Raw genomic sequence first — 13,312 nt, forward strand, 5'->3', positions numbered from 1 at the left:
TGTATTCAAGCCTTTGTCCAAGAAATTCTCCTTCTTCTAATACTTATTCCTTTCCAAAACATAAATACTGCTGGGAATTTATGAGAGCCACTGAAGACCGATTGTGGTGTTCGTCTCATAAGATGAGCAGGAAAGGAAGCTGTATTAAAGCTTGATGGTTTTAATAGCATAAGAAAAAAAAGTGCAACACCCAAGAATAATCCTGGAGTTGGACTGAAGGACAGTGAGCCGAGTGCCGTGAGTCAGTTTCTGCAGAACCTTCCAGGCAGGAAGTACGGTTTCCACCTAAAAAGCATGATTATTATTCTCCCGTTAGGGTTTGAGTGTAAAGTGTCCCCTACAGACATGAGTGTTTGAATTCTTGGTCTCCAGGTGATGTGCTATTTAGGAATGTTGCAGAAGCCTTAGAGTGGGTGGGACCTAGCTGTAGGGAATGGGTTGCTGAGAGTCATAGCCTAGTTCCAGCTACATCTCTCTGCTTCCTGCTGTCTACTGAGATGGGAGGAGTCCTCGATGGGGCGAGTCCCAAGGTAGAGACCCTCAGCCATGACCTCAGCCATGCTTCCCTGCCTGTAGTTGGGAGCCAGTGAAACCCTTCCTCCCCTGAGCTGCTTCTGTCAGGCATCTTGTCACGGTGCTGAGGAAAAGTCACCAGTGCAACTTCCGGTAGCATTGCCTTGTGGGTGCTTTGGAGCAACCTTCCTGACTCAGTTGAGAAATCATCAGGATTCCTTTGATAATAACTGACTGCTCGAGTCAGCCATGGCTGGAGAAGTATGGAGTGCCCTAGTTAGAGATGGGACTATGGACGAGAAGTTACGCATTGTAGATGCTCAGGATTCCAGGATAGTGCAGCAAGGGCAGGCGTGAACAAGCCTGTCACCTGGGGCGTGGGAGAGACACAGCGGGGCTTCTACTTTCGTTATTTCCTTATTTTCAATTTCTTTATTTATACCTCATTTTATGGCTTGGCACATTCATGTAGTTCCTATTTAATTATTAGCCATAAATAGATAGCACACACAGTCATGCATGGTGGCCACACACTTGGAATCCCAGCTCATAGGAGATGGAGGCCTGGAGGTAGGAAGATCAGAAGTTCAAAGTATCATCCTTGACTGCCCAGCAAGTTCAAAGCTAACCTAGGCTCTATTTGGTCCTGTCTAACTAGATAGGTAGGAAGATGAATATAGATATATGAATATATACATACATACATATATACATACATGCATAGATAGCACATGCCAGGGACATGCCGAGACTTTTGTTGATAAGAATGTTTAAGGCCCATTGGTCTATGGGTCTCTTATCCAAGCCATGTGAGCAATACTTTTCACCCCAGTAGTCCCTAGTCAAGAGACTATTGAGACCTCAGGATTGTCCCTCCCTCCAGCCAAGACCAGCCCCACTGTGGAAGTCCATGCAATGTTCTCTCTGGGTGTCTTCTAGGGAGCTTGGAACTTGATCCCTAGGAAGAGGTCACCTTGACTGTGGAATCTTAGCTGTTATATTTTCTTCAAGAACCAGCTTTTCTTCATCTATCTCCTCACTGACATGACGTTCCATTCCCATGACTCAATTTTTTTAAATTTTGAATCTAATTTAACACTTCAGGAACATTACTATTTAAAAAAAAAATGAGACATAGAGCCAAGCTTCTTAAAGTTCATAGGTAGGGTGCCCTGCCAGAGTGGTCCCCTGAGAAAGGGATAGCATGTTTCTTCCCTTCTGTTTCTAGCTGGGGTGCTGATTGATTGAAGTGACTACGTTCAGGACCACTGCCAGTGGGGTTGTCAGGAACAAAGGAACTAAACCACTGAAACATGAACTGGCCACAAAAATCCAGTGCCCCCAGGCCCTTGGGGGACTGCCAGCATTCCGGCTATGCCAACAGAGGATCCACAGACTTAGCCTTGCCCGTGGTCATCAGTGCCGTTTGGATCAGATGGGGAGAGAAACCTGTGAAGAGTCAGAAAGCAAGGGGCCTCACGGTAGCCCCAGGGGCTTCTACTCCGCATCCAGTTTGTCAATAGATGAGGGCTAGAACATTCTGCCTCTCTCTTCTCTTAAAATACCTCCTCAAGGTCAGTGGAATGGCTCAGCATGTGAAGGCGATTGTTGCTAAGTTTGACAACCTGAATTCAATCCCGAGGACCCACGTTGTTGTTGAAGGAGAGCGCTGTCTCCCACAAACTGCCTTCTTATCGTCTCTGCATACCTTGGCATGTCCCCTGCCCCCGACACGCACACAATAAATGTAATTTTTTAACAACAAAAAAATACCACTGCCCATTCATCAGAGATCCACTGTCCACTTCATTGCCATCGTGGTTAGCCAGAAGTTTTTTCAGCACCCACCAGAGTATCAGTAGACACAGAGAGGCCGTACTTGTAACTGGACACACCTGTGTTACGAGCTCTGGGAATGGGGGCTGTTTGAGTTTGGAAAGGGGCTTTCTCCTTGCAGGATCCTTTCCCTGCACTGAACTTGGCCCCTGCTAGAGACCTTTGCCTCTTTATCTTCCCCGTGATCAAAGGAAGATGCTGGCTCGGTTTAAGCCATGAGGAGCACCTGTTTGCCGGAGGTGCTGTGACAAGGTGCCACCAGTTGAGTAGTTTACACAATAGAAACATATTGTCCCCAGCTCTGGACACTGGCAGTCTGAGAGTAAGATGTCGGATTGACTCCTTCTGCAGGCTGACTGCAGGGTAAGAGAGGCCCGTGACTCTGTCGGCTGTGGTACTCATCTCTCCCCTACTCAACCACTAGTGTGCTGGAAAAGGTGGGCTTTCATCTGTAAAAGGACAGAAGTTGTGTTGAACTAGAACCTATCCTAATAGCCTTGTGCAGAATCAGTTCCCTCTATAAAAGACCTTGGTTCCATTCTCCAAGATTCTGAGGGTTAGGGCTTCAACATACAAGTTGGTAGACTACAGAATTCATCTCAGGGATACTTAGGAAAGCATAAAACGGCTTTAGAAGGGGGACCATGACCTCAAATGTATGTGAGGACAGAGAGATATTGTATAGAAGGGAAGCAGGCAGTTACAAGATGGTCAGCAGGGAGATTTGGGAGCTAGGGTAGCATGAAAAGCCCCTTACATTAAGGAGTCCTCACTATTGAGATGAAGCCTCCTGTTGTAGTGAAGAAATGAAAGGCCATTTTGTTGTCTCTTCTGAAAGAAAAAATGTGAGTTATGGAAATAAAAATGCCAGGTTTTAGTCAGTCTTCCACTACTACAAGAAAAATTCCCGAGATAATAAGATGACAAAATGATTTGTTTTGAGTTTTCAGGCTGTGGTCCGTTGGCCCAGGAGCACTGGCTCTGGTGGCACATGATGGAAGGCTCGTCAAGACAGAAAGCACATGGGAAAGCGAAGCTTCTCCCCTCGTGGCAGCCATAGAGATAGAAAAAGAAATTGTCCCATAATTCTCCTTAAAGGCACACCCTAAATGACCTAAGAACCCCCCACTAAGATCCACCTCTCAGTGGTACCACTGTCTCTCAGTATCTCCAACAATACTACCAGAAGGGAACCAAATCTTTAGCCACGGCCAGTGGGAGACATTTCTCCACCCCATGGCTATTTATATTCCAAAATGGTATTTCTGTAGCCTGAACTTAGTCCGAGATCCCTATCTCAGCCCTGGACCACTTGGTTTCAATCTTGGACCTGGCAGCTATGTCTATTTGCCTAGTGTCCATGAGGCCTCTGAATCCATTACCGTGTTTATGTGGTAACTACACAGGAATAGCCTGTGTCGGGCAAGCATACGCTGTTTGTGTGTGTGCATCTGTAGCAATTTAAAGTTAACATGTGAGGGATGCAGACTGACTGGGGTATTCTTTGTTGAAAGTCATCCTAAGGATGTCATTCCACGTTCCTGAAATCTAACTTGCTGTGCTTCAGGGATTCAGTCAGACGAGTCTGGGGACAGTGGCAGGTGTCAGCTGGAGGTGTGTGCGTTAGATAAAGATGTCGGCTGGCAGAGCCGCGCCGCTCTCTGAGCCTTACCTCTCACCAGCCCAGGAGTTAGGAGCTGGAGTTAGAGCTCTTCCCGGTGGTGACAGCTTAAATCTCTACCAAAGCCACAGAAGTAAGCACCAAGCACCAAGGGTCAGGGCAGACTTAGCACCCTGTTGGAAAAGTCCATTTCTCCCTGTTAACCTGCTTCATAACGGCTCACTGTCATGACCTGGAGAGCTGCCTTCTTTGTGTTTGCAAAGGGGCCTGGCAAACCAGATATGGGAGGTGGGAAAACAGTTCTCTGGTTTTCCGCATGAAGCCTCGCCATTTCTCTCCTATTTAAGATTGAATAATATTCTATCTACAAGGCATCCTAGATCTCTGGTTTATGCTCCAGACAGTCTATTGCATCATCACCATAAGCAGCATATAAAATAATACATACTAAGGCTCCCTGTACCTTTAAGTCATGATGCAGTATTCAAGGGAGAAAATTGAAACTCATTTTTTTCTGCTCATAGCCCAGGCCATAAAATACAGCAACCCCAACTTCTAAATGCAACATTCATGGTGTTTATTGTCTGGTAAGATTGATGCTATAAGTCCTACACTCCAGCACCTACCTCCAAAGTGGCAAACAACATGTCGCCTGAGGCCTAAGGATGAATGCTAGGTGTGAGCTAGAAGCACCCTAGGCGAGATAATTTCTTCTGTGGCAGAAACACTTTCTAAAAATAGGAGTACCAATCAGAGGTTCTATGGACTCAGTTCAGCTTGAACTTAGTGTCCCTGGGTACACACCACTGTGAATCCCACCTGGGAGGAAGAAGGGAGGACAGTAGACCCTTAAGTGTTAAACTTGTTCCCTTGAAGGCCCGGAACATTCATCCTTGTGCCCTCTTCATCATCAGCATCTTTGTCATGGTTATTTTGGCTGTGGAGGTGGCAAGAAAGAGGATGTGCTTCGAGAAGCAAGAGAGGAATGGGAATGGGGCACCGTTAGATTCACACAGCCTGGGTGGGGCTGATTTGTACTGGATGTGCTGGATGGGACTGACTTGTACTGGGTAGATGTGGTCCATGAATTCTGAGACCTCTTATGAACCTGAGAGACCCGTCACCATGCTGACTTCTCACAAGGGGAGCACATCGGGATAAGCTTGACTCGACGGCAGTGTTTTACTGTGCAGCATTTTTGTTAACAGCACATGGACCTCAGCCCAGAGAGATGACTTGGTGTTGAGAGCATGAGCTACCCTTGTCAAGGACCAAGATTCAGTTCCTCAGCACCCACATAGCAATTCCCAACCTCCCATAATTCCAACTCCAAGGTTTCCTAATACAGAGGCCATGGAAGAACACTGCTTACTGGCTTGCTACTCATGGCTTGCTCAGCCTGCTTTCTTAGATAGCCCAGGACCACCTGCCCAGGAGTGGCACTGCCCACAGTGGACTGGTCCTTCCCACATTAATCATTTATCAAGGAAATGACCCAAAAGACATGCCCAGAGGCCAATCTAATAGAGGCATTCCTCAGTCAAGGTTCCTACTTCCCTAGTGACTCTAGTTTGTATCAAGTTGACAAAAAGCACCTAGCACATAAAGGTTCTGGCACAGAGAGCTGGGTGATATCTATCCCAGGACCCATGGTGGGTGAACACCGCAAAGCCATGCAGGGATGCTCGCCTTCTCCTTCCCTTCCCCCACAGCTTCTTACTGAGAAGCACGTGGTAAAGACCAATCTGGCCGCTGTTGGTAGGATGGATTCTCTACTGCCTGTGTGTGCATGCACGTGTATACGTTAGCTAGTGTGTCTGCCTGTATGACTATGCCTCAGGAGGAGGGGAGTCAGTCTGCAAGCCACACCCAGGATGGTGGGGAACAAAGCCACGTCTCTATCGAGCACTAGAACACTGCAGCTGTGCCCCACAGCTGCCCCAGTAGCCTGTGCATTTTTCAGTGATGCAGTCAGGGTGGGCTGCAGAAGGGCTGTCTCTGACCACTGAGAACAGATGGAGCTGTGTTTCAAAACTGCAAGGTTTTCAGAAGAAAGGGGCCATCCCTGGAAATTGTGGGTCTTCTCTTCTTCAGTTTCATGGCTTTATTTTTTTTAATGTCTGGTTATTTCAGACTCACTTCAAATTTGGGGTACACAGATTGAAGGGTACACAACTGCATTTGACTGCAGACCAAATGGACTGGCAAACTCCCCGGGGCTGTTTTTCTGGTCACATTTTCAAGACTTCTCTGGAGTTGGGTGAAGGGGAGTCTTCTAAGACTAGCCATTGTAGCTCCCTGTTAGTTCTCAATTCTTTTTTTCTCCCAAACACTGTTGAGCTGATCTTTCTTATTTGTTGGCGATCTTTCTTATTTATCCTTCCTTAGCACAGAGCAGAAAGGAAAACCTCTGACCCTTCGGCTACGTGGCTAGATAAAAGTAAGAACAGTCTATATGCAGAGACAGCTCTCAGGGTCCTGGTTCTGTGTGGTTTGAAAACCTCTCTGTTGCCCCAGTGTGCCCTAATCAATATCTTATCTGATCTTCCTCATCTGAGCTCTGCAAGGTGGCTGACACCAGAACTCTCACTCTGTATGTGAGGAAAGTGGCCTAATGGATCTTAGACACCATCCACAGTGAAGAAGGGCACCTCCCAATCCATAGGTCCCCTGTTTCCTGGTTTATCTGGTAGAGCAAATTGGCAGTTACAATTTTCTTCCCAGGCACCTATGACTTAGTAGGTACCCTGTCAGGTGATGGCATTCAAGAAAGAGGAACAAAACAAAGCAAAAAGAAAATAAAACACTGTGTTTCTCTCCAGTGCTTCAGTGAGCTTTGCAGTATGTCAGATCACACTATCCTTAACGAACAGGAAGCCCCAGAGCCCCGACAGTAAGGCTCAGTTAAGTCACGTGTGCCTGTGTAGTGCAAGATGTCCAGTGTTGTGGTTCTTGCAGCATGGTCCTTGGGCCGGTGATATCAGCCTTCCCTGAGAACTTGCTAGAAATGGACAGTCTCGGGCTTACTTAGAATCAGAAAGGCAAAGGAGGGTCAAAACGTGCATTTTAACAGGCTGATTCCAAAGCCCCCAGACACAGGAGGGAAACAGTGACAGTGGGTAGACCAGTCCAGGGCTTTGGAGTCGGAGCCGGTCTTGAATACTCTGTTCCATTGACTAGCTGACCACATATCAAGACTGACTTCCCAGGCTGGTCTAGAACTCAAGACCCCATTGTCTCCCCCTCCAAAGTGCTGAGGATGCTGAGGCATGCCAGGCAACCCTGCCAGACACCTAGCTTGAAGCCTTCAGAACAGTCCATTCGGAAAGGTTGCCTCTGTGAGGCTGTGCCTATGCATTGTAGGCAACTACTGGTCAATTTCTTTATGACGACTTCCTCAGTATCTGATAGAATGATAGGATTATAGTATTTTAAAGCTAATGCTTGCTACTGTGTCTAATATGCTTCATTTTACAGCTAAAACCATGGCTTACATAGGTCATGCTCTGACAAAATTCACACAGGAGTAAGAATCTGGGAACTAGGGTTTAAAGTCAAGGCCTTAGACTATCAAATACTATAAATTAATATCCCTCAAAGGGGGTTGGGGTTGCTAGCCATGTAGCCCAGTGGTGAAATGTTTACATAGTATAAGCATTGCCCTGGGTTCAATCCCCAGTGCACACACAGGGTGTGGGGGTTTTGGGGGAGAGAGAGGCATTTGCTTCTCATTGGAACAACAGGACAGTTATTTGATAGTGTGCCTGACAAATCACATTTCTTAGTAGCTTTTTTTTTAGATGTAAAAAGAATGAAGAAAGTTAATTTCAGGAAGCAAAATTGATGTCTTAAAATAGAAGGTTTAGATGAAATCTTTAAGAAATATGTCCAAGTCAAATGTGGTGGTATATACCATTAATCCCCACACTTGGGAGGTAGAAGCAAGAGGATCAGAAGTTCAAAGTCAACCTCAGCTACTTAGTAAGTGTGAGGACAGCCTGGGCTACATGAGACTTGGTCTCAAAAAGGAAGGAAGGGGGAAGGAAGGGAGGGAGAGAGAAAGGAGGGAAGAAGGAAGGAAGGATTAAAGGAAGGAAAAAGGAACTATTTCTCGTAATCAAAAGACCTGTTAAAAAGCAGTTCCTTGAACTCTCCACAGTGTAAGTTCTCCCAGGCACATTTGCTTTTTTTGATCTTTCTTAGCCGAAACACGTAAAAATAAATGCATAAGTGAACAACATCTTAAGTAGATTGCTAGCGGGTCATTCCAGCTGAGTCAGACATTAACCATTGTGAAGGGAGAACTAGAATTGGAGCCCTGGCTGCTCTTGCAGAGGGCTGAGTTCAACTCCCTGGACCTGTATTAAGAGCTCACAACCACCTGTAGGCGCCTCTGGCCTCTACAGACACCTACGGTCATGCGCGCATACCCTCACAGAGATGCATAATTTAAAATAAATTTTTAAAATACTTGTGAAGGCCAGAGTCAAGTGTTCAGTTTACTAATATGTGGTTACCTCACACACCCAAAGCCTTGGGTTCAATCCCCAACACTACGGGGGGGGGGGGGGGAGCATAATAACTTTAAAGGCCAAGGTCATTAAAGGATTCTTCAGCTGGTACCTTCATTTGAAGTGGCCCATTCTAGTGATTTTTGTCTCCTAAAGGATAAGTAATACCTGTTCATTTGTATATATTAAGAATTCTTTAGCTGCTGGTGGTGGTGCACGCTTTTAATCCCAGCATTCGGGAGGCAGAGGCAGTCAGAACTCTGTGAGTTCGAGGCCAGCCTGGTCTACAGAATGAGTTCCAGGACATCCAGGACTACACAGAGAAACCCTGTCTTGGCAAAACCAAAATTTCTTTGTTGACCAGACTGAGTGGTGAACGCCTTTAAGCAGACTTCTGTGAGTTTAAGACCAGTCTGGTCTACTTAGCAAGTTCCAGGACAGCCAAGGCTACACATAGTGAGACTTTGTATCAAAAAACCCAAAACAGAATTCTTTGCTGGACGTTTAAGGGGAGGGCATTTCCTGTCTCCACAGAGGGTTGTAGTGCCCTTTCTTTCTCTGTCACTCACCAAGGCTGGCTTTGAAAATAACGGGAATGATTTTCCCAGCTCCCGCAATAGAGCTTGCACGTAGCACTGAGTGTTTAAATGGCAGAACTGGATGCAGCCAAAATTTGGCACCTCGGTTCTTTCTCATGTAGCCCTGCGCAATTTTGTTCCCTGGCAAAAGGCCTACATCTCACACAAAATGCTAATGGGAGCAATTCATTTTATCTGTCTACATCATGTTCATTTCATTCCTCTTAGAATGCCAGATTTTCATAATAACTTTGAGAGTGTGTGCGCCAAGCTAAATAGCAATGTTTAGAAAAAATATATAAACAAGAGACATAGAAAAGCATCCAAAGATAAAAAAATGATTAGAAATGGTTTTCCCTAGAATTCTACAAAACAAATTCTTTGAAGTCTAAGTGAGAACACTTTTATTTTAGGAAATGTGACCATGAAAATTTGATGATCTTTACCCATTGAATCATTAAAACAATAGATTTTTTTTTTTTCAAAATGCAAGGGCTCTTTGGTGCCTTTGGAAGGAATTGGCCTACAGATAGATTGTGGGCATTGGCGGTAATTGGTGTAGTGAAAAGAGGGTTGTCTCCTATAAATTCTACCCTTCTTTTGTTTATAATTATCTTTCTTGTTTCGCCTGTCACCACATTCCCTCTTAGAAGATGCCAAGACAAAATGTGTCACTGAAACATCATGAACCACTACCCTGGCCAGATTTGACTGAACCCATGAACCTGCCACCTGCACACTCTTCTCTGAGAAGCCTGGTCGGTCAGTGCACTGTCTCTGTGTTTAGGTTAGTTAGCACTGCCATTGCTTAGCGGAAACATGGTGGCAGGTTGGTTCTAAAGCCCACCTTATCACGGCAGCTCCACCTGGCAGCCGCTACACAGTTGCACCTGTCTCTGCTCTCCCTCTGCTTGCTTTCTCAGTTCATAGCCCTTAATCAACAGCCCCGTCAGGGGCCATTGCCTGTGTGAGGTCTGATTCTCATCACACAGCGTGAGGTTCAGGAGCAATGTGCTGGGCTGTGCTCAGATAGTCCCCAGAAGGCAACCGCAAATGTGTAGAACTTGGTCTGAGCAGATACAGTAAGCCTGCCTCCGGAAGTCAAAACAAACCAACATTATATAATAAAAACGCTTGGCCGGAAAGACAGCTTAGTGGTTAGAGAGGACCTGAGTTCAGTTTCCACGCCCACATCAGGTGGCTCACACATACCTGGAACCCCAGCTCCTGGCAATGACATCCTCTTCTGGTCTCCTTAGACACTGGCATTTTTGTATACATTAACACATACACACACACACACACACACACACACACACACACACACACGACATAATTCATGCATGCAAGCAAAAAAGTCTTTTTTAAAGCTTTAGATTGCCGTAGATATCAGCTAAAGTATAAATTAGCATCATGCCTTCCACGAGTAGCTATCGAATTTGTGAATACGCTAGGACCGAGGTACTTGTAAGACTGTGAAGCGCTTTTGAACAGTAAGCTTTTCACAGACGTACGGTTTTCAAATGCGCTGTTAGAGGAGCCAACTGGACTTAAGAAGGAAACCTCATGACTTCTGTGTGCTTCCCCGTCACCTTTGTTTTGCCAACAGCCAAGTCCTAAGGCAAAGGGCACAGCTAGAGGAGCTAAGCCATCCCTGGAAGGCCAGTTTGTAGCCAAGGCAACCCACCATAACCCAATCCTTTAGCTGCCCCAAGGGGAGGAGCTCACAGCCGCGGCCACGCCCCGACAGCTCTCACCTGACTGCACAGCCACCAGGTAGCTTGTCTTCCTCTGGGCCAACGTGCAAGCAAGGAGCCAAAGACTGTACGTCACACTGGGAGGTGACACCCAGCACAGGGTGTGAGTGTAGAAGTACTCCGTGATCAGAACAGTGTGCAGAACGAATGAGAAAAGTCAGGGCGTGAGACGCATAGCATCTTTGCGATGCTGTCTTTGTGGGTGATGAGGGAAAAGGATGCGAACCAAGGTTTCCATCCCGTATTGTCACCTAATGGCTGTAGGACTGGGAAAGGCTCACGCAACCACTGTTGGTCCTTGTCTCCTGTTGGCCATGCTCAACCTTCTCAATCCTATGTGGAGGACCCTACAGGAGGCAACTTTTCCATGGGGCTTAGAAACTACCACCATAATTGCTCAGCAGCCGTCCACCTCGCTTTGCCTTGGGGAACCAAAACAATTGGCATCAATTGAGTAAGCTGTTGTGGTTTCTGTGGTTGCTCTCCAGAGCTGAGGCTTCAAGGAGGTAGTTTCCCGGCTCCTGTGTCACCCTTTTACCTGGGAGCTCATGAATTACAACCCATGTGCCAAATCTATGTCTACACATCGCCTTTGTCAAGAAACCTTTACTGGAACACAGTCACACATTTCATTTCCCCTTTGGCTCTGTCTGTTTCCACACTGTAGTAGCAAATGGAGTAGGTGCACTGGAGACCGTGTGGTCTCCAAAACCTGAAACATCCTTTGAGGAAGAGAGAGGGAGATGACACTATTAGGGAGGTAGACTGGAGACCTTGAGAGAAGCTTGCCTTGACCTCACAGTGTTCATACTGGATCCATTTAAGAGGCGAATCAACTTAAAAGACCTTCAGTACAGGAGAAAATTCTATTTATCTCCGCATGCGTGTGGATTTTCTTTGTCTTCTTTTCTCTAATCACCAAAATTATCCCATTCATCTTAGCTTAGCAGTTCCCATCTATATCTGAAACACCATGGAGCACAGAAATTATGGGAGCGACTGGGTCCAGTTTGTTGTTGTTGTTGTTGTTGTTGTTGTTGCTGCTGCTGCCTGAGTAATTAGAAAACTCCAAGGACAACCAGGTACCCGCCAGCTCAGAAGTGTGAGTGTGAAGATGGACGGAGAAGGTGCGTCTGGTGTAGCAGAGGAATGTGGTCCTTACAAGAGCAGGAACCAGCCTTGCCACGCAGACCGAATTTGGAAATGGAATGTCACCAATAGATGATCATCACCCTGTGTTTCTAGCAGAGTGTGGCTCCTAAGCCCTGCAGGAAGCGATGGAGAGGGAGGCAGCTTGGCTCAGGAGTAAAACTCCAGTTCTAAACCGTGACTCCCTGAGTGAACGTGGAGCTGACCTCAGAGTTCTAACCTCTGGCCCGCTGAGACAGAAGCTGGGTGCCACACAGATGTGAAGGGTAGTGACAGCAACAGCTGCAGCCAGTCTCAAGGCATAGACAGTGGCGAGGATGCGCATTGAACTGCCGCGAGAGAGGAACGTTCTGCATTTCCTGAGTGACGGGAAATGATTGTTTTAGCCGTGCAGGTGGTGCGAGAGCGTGCACGCGCACACATACACACACCTGTCTGAGACACATGCATGAGACCCTGAGGATAGTCTCCTTCAGCTCTGGAGCTCACAGGCCCTGACTCAGTATGCAAGTCTCTCCTGTGGATGATGGCCAGCTAGGGAGGGTGGCTTCAGGGTGGAGTGGTCAGACATTCCTGCCTGCTGTGTGGAGGCTTCTGATTGCCACCTCGCCTCGGCCTCTGGGTGACCTCTGTTAAGGACATGTCAGGTCGGCACAGGGGCCCCAGTCATCGTTTTCCTGAGAGGAGGAGATGGCTGCCTTGATTGAGGGATGTGTGACACCGTCACTGGGAAGGTGGTGTGTGTGTGTGTCACACCTCAGGAGCTGGCATGGCTGGCACTTCCTGTGAGGGATGTGACAGTCGCGGGCACATGGCTGTTCATGGAATCGGCCCAAGTCTTCTCTTGCGGCTCAGTGGGGCGGTTCAGCTGCTCCGGTCTGTCACTCCATCTGGCCTCAAGGGCTAAAGTACACAGGGGAAAGAGCAAGGGTACATGCGACATATGTGTTATCTTTGATATGACCACAGCATGGGGAAATGAAAGGGGAAGGAAGGGAGTCTGGCAGGCTGACAGTCCTGTGTCAGAAACATGAAGAGTGGCCATCTCCGCTCTCAAGGGATCTCTTTGTACATTAGATAAACCAAGAGAAATTATTTACATGTCCCGGTCTTATTTTGATTCATTTTAAAGTTAGTAGACAAAGTAATAGGTTCATTATTGGACCTTCACACATGTCGTTTACATGTTCTTTATGAATGAAGTCTATCTCAAAGTTTCCAAAACACTCTTCATGCTTCCTTTTCTGAAAGACAGGATCCCAGGCAGGCCAGGCTAGCCTCAGACTCACTGTGTAGTCAAGGATCCTAATCCTCCTGCTTCTGCTCCGGGAGTACAGGCGTGCACCG

General features: G+C 46.8%; 1 protein-coding gene across 10 annotated transcripts in view; it reads left to right on the top strand.

Annotated features, from left to right (window-relative positions):
* Positions 1–13,312, top strand: part of Phactr1 (phosphatase and actin regulator 1) — a 449,396-nt gene that overhangs the window by 406,203 nt on the left and 29,881 nt on the right. The window lies entirely within an intron of this gene.

This window comes from Myodes glareolus, chromosome 14 (genome assembly GCF_982192425.1).
Source record: "Myodes glareolus chromosome 14, mMyoGla1.1, whole genome shotgun sequence".
NCBI classification, from domain to species: Eukaryota; Metazoa; Chordata; class Mammalia; order Rodentia; family Cricetidae; genus Myodes; species Myodes glareolus.